Genomic DNA, 7,912 nt, shown 5'->3' with positions numbered 1-7,912 from the left:
AGACACATGGGCTTAAAACTAAAACGGTTCGGTTTGGGTCAGATTTCAAAATTAAAATGCAACAACCTTTTTTGATTATTCGTTATTATAATTATGCTTCAAATTTACTATTTAGGTTAAAAAAGTTTTAGGGTTAACTCATACGTAAAACTTAAACTAATCAGTTTTCTAAAAGCAAAAAAGAAAAAAACTGGAGTTCTAATTTTTCACAGTTTAAAAACAGTCCCGTGTACATCCGTATAATAATAAATTATAAAATAAAATAAAAATTGATGTAAGTTTCGATAAGAGTTTATTTTCCGGTTTAAAAAACACAATAATCAAATTGAACCTTTAGGCTGTCCACTATGGGCGGCACATTGGGGCGCAGAGGGCGATATATGCTTTGTACACATCGGAGAGGCGGTATAAGGGGACGGTGTGGTGAAGACGAGCGATGAAGGGGGAGAGTGGTGGGTTATGTGTTTTTTCTCTCTCCTCTCTCGCATACATACATACATATATACATACATATAACATGGTTAAGAGGCATTAGACCATGCGTAGTTAAAAATAAGCACACCCGAGCATTTTGCGTAATGAGATGCCTAATCAGCTTTTGGGCATTTAGCAAAAACTGGATGTAGTGGGAAAATGCCCCCAAAACACCTCTCTCTCCTCTCCCTCTCTTACAAGACCCTCAAAACTCGTGCCACACCAAAGTTATGTAGAAAACGCCAGTACCAAAAATTCACCCCAAAACGCCAATGGAGGGCGGTGTTAGGCCAAAACGCGTGGATAACGCCACTACTACGGGTGGTCTTAAACCACATCAGGGTGCAGGGCCGGCCATGGCATGGGGCTGAGTGGTCGACGACCATAGGTCCGACTACCCGTTAGGCCTGAAATATATATATTTTTTTAAATTATGTGTTTTTTATGAATAATGATATGTATATTTAATGTTTAAACTTTATTACATAATAATTTACTTGGTCTAGTAGCAAATGTGTATGACTCACAACAAAAGGCTTTGAGTTCTAGTCTCAATTGAGACATACTTACATATATACGTATCCGAATATACATATTACATACTTAACATGTTACCTTTCTTTCATTCATACATACATATTTTCATTCTTTCATATCTTCATACTTTCATACTACATGCATAACTATTTTTACCATCTCAGATATTAGTAGGGTCTGGTCGCTTTCTTTTCTATCTCAGATATTATTAGGGTCAGATCCCTCCTGTCTTAGATATTATTAGGGTCTGGTCCCTTCTACTTTAAATATTATTAGGGTATGGTCCATTCTTTCCATACAACCATACATACGTTTCTTTACATACACATTTCATTATATACTTTCATATATACTCTTAACCTCTTACATATATCGTTTATACACATTCACATATCATATACTTACCAGTTTAAGTAAGTGTATTAAGTATTCACATTGAGTATGCACACAGCCCCGAAAACATAACAAGGAAATGGGGCTAGAAACTCACCTGAGTCCTGTTTCTTTCTGAGTTTATAGTAATACCCTTCTTTTAGCTGTGCACGGCTAACTGTATAATAATTGCAACTATCAATGAATTATCTCTAACTATATCATACTTCTAAGTTATTGTAACCCCTCAAAGAACGGGGGTCCGGAGGCAGCGCCCCTGGTAGCGGGGTTCTAGGGGCGGCAGCCCCTGGCAGTGTCCAAGGGGCAGAGCCCCTAGCTGGGGTTAAGCTAATCCAATTAAATTCCCAGTTCTAATCGAATGGCAGATTCTATTCGAATGGACGTTCTATGCGAATGACAGATTCTATTTGAATGGACGTTCTATGCGAATGGTAGATTCTGTTCGAATGGACGTTTTATGCGAATGGCAGATTCTATTCGAATGGACTTTCTATGCAAATGACAGATTCTATTCGTATGACAGATTCTCTTCGAATGGACATTCTATTCGAATGACAGAGTCTACTCGAATGGACTTTCTATTCGAATGAACCATCAATTCGAATCAACCCTCTATTCGAATAAATCCTCCATTCAAATCCAACCTCTATTCGAATGGACCCTCCATTCGAATCAGACGATACCTAAAACGTTTTCCTTCTTTCTTTCCTTTCTTTCTATCTATTTATGAGTTTTTTTTCCATTAATTACATCCTACGAGTATTGTTTTGAAGGTGAAATATGAAAATCTTACACTTTATGATATTTGTTTTAAGATGTCTTTAATTGATATAAAAACAAGTGTTAACATCCTTTGGGTCGGAAAGTAAATAAACTGAGCTTAGCTCGGCTCAATCATGCAATAAACAAGTTCTATTAGAATAACACACACATAACTGAGCTTGAGCTCGGCTCCATCATGCAATAAACAAGTTCTATTAGAATGAGGGTTAGTTCAGCCATTTATGTATAGTTCAAGGGTATTATTGTAATGGTTTCAGGTAAGTCAATTAAGTCGTAATATAGCATCTTTATGTACTCAATTTCTTTAATGCAAAATTGATTAGAAAATCTTCTCCTCTAAGCTGTCCATATTCACTTTGTATCTCAGGTTTGACTCGTATATTATTTATTATTTACTTAATTTTATTTTTTTTATATTTATAATTTTATATATTATTAATTTATCTATCATATGTTTATATATAATAACAACGATTAATATATACAAAATTAGCTCGTTTAGGCTCGCGAGCCGGCTTGAACCTAATACGTGAAGATTGCGCTCGAGCTTGTTTATTAAATGAGCCTTAATAAAAGCTTAGACCCGGATTCCACTATGAATAAAAATTAAGCAAACTGATCCAGTTTAAATGCTTAAGCAAAATGTTCTTGCCATAATTACAAATTGATCCAAGCAAATGCTTTTTCTTCAGTCCAATTCGAAACATATAACAAAGTTATGTAATAATTGTCGGATGGGAATCTCATTAAAACAAATTCATTATCAGACTATATGAGGTGGTTTAAATAAAAGTGAAGCACGTCAAAGTTTAATTAAAATGTGAAAAACGTTATGGTTTAACTACAAATGAAAAAAATGTCTCGATGTAGGCACGGGACGGGGGCTGACTGACTTTTCACTCAGAAAACGCGTAATGATAACATAAAACACAGTTATTAATTTAATCCATTTTCGTACAAATGTGAGCATTTAAATTAATTGGTTGGATTAAAGTTGTGACTTAGTGAACGTAAAGGTGAACAAAAAGCCCGAACCCGAAACCAGACCTGAAAAAAAACTCGAAACCGGGATTTTTATACTCGAGTTTTTAATACCCGAACCCGACCCTACCCTACCCTACCCGTGGGGTACGAATAGGTATGCATTTCAAATACTGGGTATTATAATACTCTATTTCTCGGTATTGAAAAAACCAATTTTCAGGGTTGTATCGGGTTTTCTTTTTTCGGGTATAGATTGGATTTTTTAAGAGGTTGCATGCTTTAAGGGTATTTTTCAGGTAACTTCGGGTATAGATCGGGTAGTGGAAGAACCCGGTTCCGGGTATGAAACCTATTCCGGGTTTCGGGTATTAGTGGGTACAAATCAGTTCCAGTTCCGAGTACGAGTTTTGGAACTGAAATGCATACCCTATACGTACCCTACGGGTAGGGTCGAGTTCGGGTTTTTTTGTGCATCTCTACCTCTAGTGACACCCCACCTCTTAAGCGCCGCAACCCATTAAGCGGTTAGCAACTTAGCAGCCTAGGGCTCTTCACGAGTCGAGCCGAACTGAGCGAGGGTTTGCTCATTTTTTGACTCGTATCAAATCGAACCGAGCCAAAACTAAACTGACTATTTTCGAGCGGTATCGAGCGAGTTCGGAGCATTACTTTTTTTCTTTTTCCCTTTAAATTATAAAGTTTTAAAGAACAAGTTTAAATTTGAATATGATGTGCATGAAAATAAATTAGTAGTTTTTAAAATAACTAGTAGCAGCTTATAACTTTTGATAAAATTAAAGTTTGAAATTGAATATAATGTATAAAACAATTAATAATTAAAAAAATAATTATTTATATAAATATATATGCACAAATATATAACTTATTTTTATAATTATTTTTAATATTGAAATATTAAAAACTAAATATAATTATCTTTTATTAAAGTACTTAAAAATATTCATTAATTAAAAGATATTATATTTAATATTCAGCTTTTTAATATTCAAAATAATTATTAAAACAAAATATGTATTTATGAGTACCCTGTATAATGAATTAAAAATAACTAATTAACTAAACTTGGTTACTGGATATTATATAAACGATTTCAAATACATCTCCAAACATTCCAAGTCTGGTTTCTGCTAGGCAATCACACAGCATAGAGATATTACGTAATTACAACCTAAGCCACTAGATCATATCAGTTCGGCGCGTTAGCAATAAAAAACCATTATCCATTAATAGTTGAGTTCACAATGCTAGAGGTTCAAAATTTTATCATTCCCAGTTGCGCGACCTGGTTGTTGACTCCTGCATTAGCCAATAGCATAATAACAATAAACTTGGGACCTGCGAGTAAAACAAACGCATGGCACCAACAGTTGGCATTTTGATTATAACTATCACATGTGGGTATAAGGGAAATCATAAAACTTACATTTTACTAAGACGACGACTCCACTGATGTAGCAAGTTCATGAAAGCAGACACTCGAACGACTTTGATTTTTATCACACTGGACTTTCATACAATCTGTTATTATACTAATGGCAATGTTAGCCTCTTCACACAGACTAGAAAAACATGCTTGGATCCTAACCATGTTAGATGCAGGCAGCTTTGTCACTATTTCTTCAATGTGCTGCAACTCTGAAATAATGAGAAAAACCGTTTCTTTCCTTAGTTCAATCTGAACACCAAGATTTTCCCAATAGCCCTTCATCTGCGCCATGTTCCCCATAGTTTTCAGCTTCTTTGGTTCATGGCTCTCCACGTGAGCACTGTTAGTCTTGATATTATCCTTCTCTTTCCTTATAAGCACCCGCAATTCAGCAATAAGTTTTTTTGCTGTAATCTCCTGCATTAGATCATAGAATTTATAAGAAACATGGAAACACTCCATTTACCATCATAAATTCCCAAATTTAAACGTATGTAAGCTTTAGGACACAGAAAACAGAAGCATCAACACTTTATATAAACTACAAATGTAAGTTGTGTTGAATGCCAGAAGGTTCACACAACCATTCACAAGTTGTTGAAAACATACCTCACGTAAGACCATTGTGAAGGTGCACCCTGGAGAGCCATCCAGCAAATAGCTTTTGAGTTCAGTAGGCATGACTACTTTCTTGAGTGACTGCTCCAACCAGCGGTATCTTTCAAGTGGGTAAATGTATAGCCTTTTTAAGTTTACAAACGGAGAAGGTTGATGCAACACTAGTTCTACAGATGAAGACAGAAGCTGCAGAACATTTTGTAAACAGAAATTACACATACAAAACAAGAACACATAAAGCAGCCTTCATAATTATGTCTACAGTTTTATATATGCAGGTAGCATATATCTCTGGAGTGCAATTTCATCTTCAATATGGTGTTTGGCTAATTATTGCATTGAAAGAGAGAACGACATGTAGATTTCATGTTTCTTGATACTTGGCGCCAATATAAGTATCAAAGCATGTTTCTACATATATATATATTATATATATAGGGTAAGTATCATTTGAGAACTCTAAAAAATTTAGAACTTCTAGGAACTCATAAGAAAGAAACTTTTTTTTAATTTTTTTCATATATTAACATTGTTTGAGACTAGTTTTACCATATTTTATATATAAATTTGTTATTACATATATAAATCACAAGTTTACATATGTGTAAAATTTATGTAATAGCAAATTTACATATATGCAGAAAAAAGTTTAGATATGTGTAAAACTAATTTTCATAATTGTAATCGTAATTATAGATATAAAAAGTGATATAACTACACTCAAATAATACTAACATACAAAAAATTTATCGAAAACATTAATTTTCAAGGGTTCCTTCAAGTTCTTAAATAATTTAAGAGTTCTGTAATGATATCTAGTTTTAGCATTGTATTATTATGGAAAGCAATTCCTGATTTTCGATGTAACTTAAAGAGAGCAATATATCGTGATGTGAGATACACGAAAGCCTTTGTTTGGAGATACAACATAACAAAGGGAAATCACACGTAGCGAGTTTGACTGACCCAAAACCATTAATTAACCTTTTAATAAGTTTTGTTACCTGGCATTCTTTTGACTACTCAAACACCTCAACATGAATGTACACATTCGTTGCACTTCCAAATAATCATCTATAATCTATAAACCAATTAAGTTACCCACAGTTTGGTCAAGGGCTAATTTAGAACTTGAGGCAGTCAAATATATATATATATGTATGTGTGTGCGCGCGTGATTTTATCTAATAACAATGCACTTTGATCACCTATATATGCAAGTAGATCAGTCAAATATGTAATATGCCTCTTTTCTAACGATGCTTGAGTTTCAACCTTTGGTAGTTTTTGGAAATAACTAAAAATGATTGTAAGATACTCATATAAATTATATAATACCTCGACAATTTCCAGGTTAAGTGTAAGGAAGTTGACATTGTAAAGCTATTGAAGCAGACAAACGATTTGATCAGCATCTGCATCTTTTGGATAGGAAACACAAATATCCGCCTTCTCTAAAGAACAAAAACCATCAGTAGATAGATGCAAAGGATAAGTCCCTTTATAGCACAAGGAGGCAAGGTTAGGAGCGGAAATCACATGCTCTGCATTACCATATTTAATTGTGAGATTCTCGAGTTGAGGTGCAACCACATTGACCACCTTCACACTAGACCAGCAGCCATGTTCAAGTGTCAGATTTGACAGTCAAGGATGGACGATATTAAAACCATCTGATCCCATTGTTTTGAAACTCCTTAACGTAAGATTTTTCAAGTTTGCACATTTTGAAAAAATACCAACGCACATCTCAGCTTCGTCATCACATAGGGCGACAGCATGAAGATCCAATGTTGTCAATGCTGGGAGTTCCCAAGTTGGTGTTGGGGTAATGGAATAACTACTCAAATGTCTCCTTGCGTGATTGAAGTTCACTTCCAAACTAAGATGTTTGAGAGACTGAGAGCTAAAGAGAGAAAGAGGAATCTCAATATCTTTCTCATGCAAGCATACCACATTCAGTTGCTGGACATTGTGAGAGACTGCATAATTCAGAATTCTTCTGACAAACACCTGGCTCACCTTTCCACGAAAACGTAGCTTCATCAAATACACGTGGGTTATATTGTTGCGGCGAGACAAGACTTGGGTAACAAATTTGGAGAACTTTGGCAATGTAAAGAAATCCTCAGTCGACAAAGTGAGATAGGGCATTGAAGTCCAGATATACCTCCATCTATGCGACAAAACACTGTTACCAATAACTTCTGTGATGTTGAGAAAAGACAGAATTTTGTGGATAAGATCATCGGGCAAGCTACTTAATCTATCAGTACCAACTTCAACATCCATTATTCTCGATCATTTTAAATACTTTTGTCTCGTTTATCCAACAGCTGCAATTAACAGAATGAAATGATCATGGCATCCAAAAAGAAGAAACCATAAACAAATAGGACTGTAATCGAGCCATTTGACGCTCAAAGTTAAACGAGCTGGCTCAAGCTTTGCTCGTTTGTAGTTCGACCGTTAATTTTTAATTTTATTTTGTTTTTACTGATTGATATATAAAAGACAAAAATATAATTTTTAAGATACATTTATGTAAACTTTATACACTCAAGAATTTGTAACATTATATGTTTTATTATTTTTTTCTTTTGTGTAATGTTTTAAAGATTGAATGAGATGATATATACATTGTTATTATACACATATTTTTTTTTTAAATTTGGT

General features: G+C 34.4%; 1 pseudogene across 1 annotated transcript; it reads right to left on the bottom strand.

Moving 5' to 3' along the window:
- Positions 1–4,373: 4,373 nt before the first annotated feature.
- LOC143604562 (F-box protein At4g22280-like) lies at positions 4,374–7,556 on the bottom strand (annotated as a pseudogene). Its single transcript, XR_013148323.1, has 4 exons — positions 6,575–7,556; positions 5,228–5,422; positions 4,616–5,035; positions 4,374–4,527 (listed from the first exon to the last, which is right to left on the bottom strand). The product of XR_013148323.1 is annotated as an F-box protein At4g22280-like (transcript).
- Between the last annotated feature and the right edge of the window lie 356 nt (positions 7,557–7,912).

This window comes from Bidens hawaiensis, unplaced genomic scaffold, assembly GCF_021521415.1.
Source record: "Bidens hawaiensis isolate Kalapana, Puna unplaced genomic scaffold, B.hawaiensis_p1.1 tig00065781_1, whole genome shotgun sequence".
Taxonomy (NCBI): domain Eukaryota; kingdom Viridiplantae; phylum Streptophyta; class Magnoliopsida; order Asterales; family Asteraceae; genus Bidens; species Bidens hawaiensis.
This window is presented reverse-complemented; position numbering and strand designations above follow the sequence as displayed.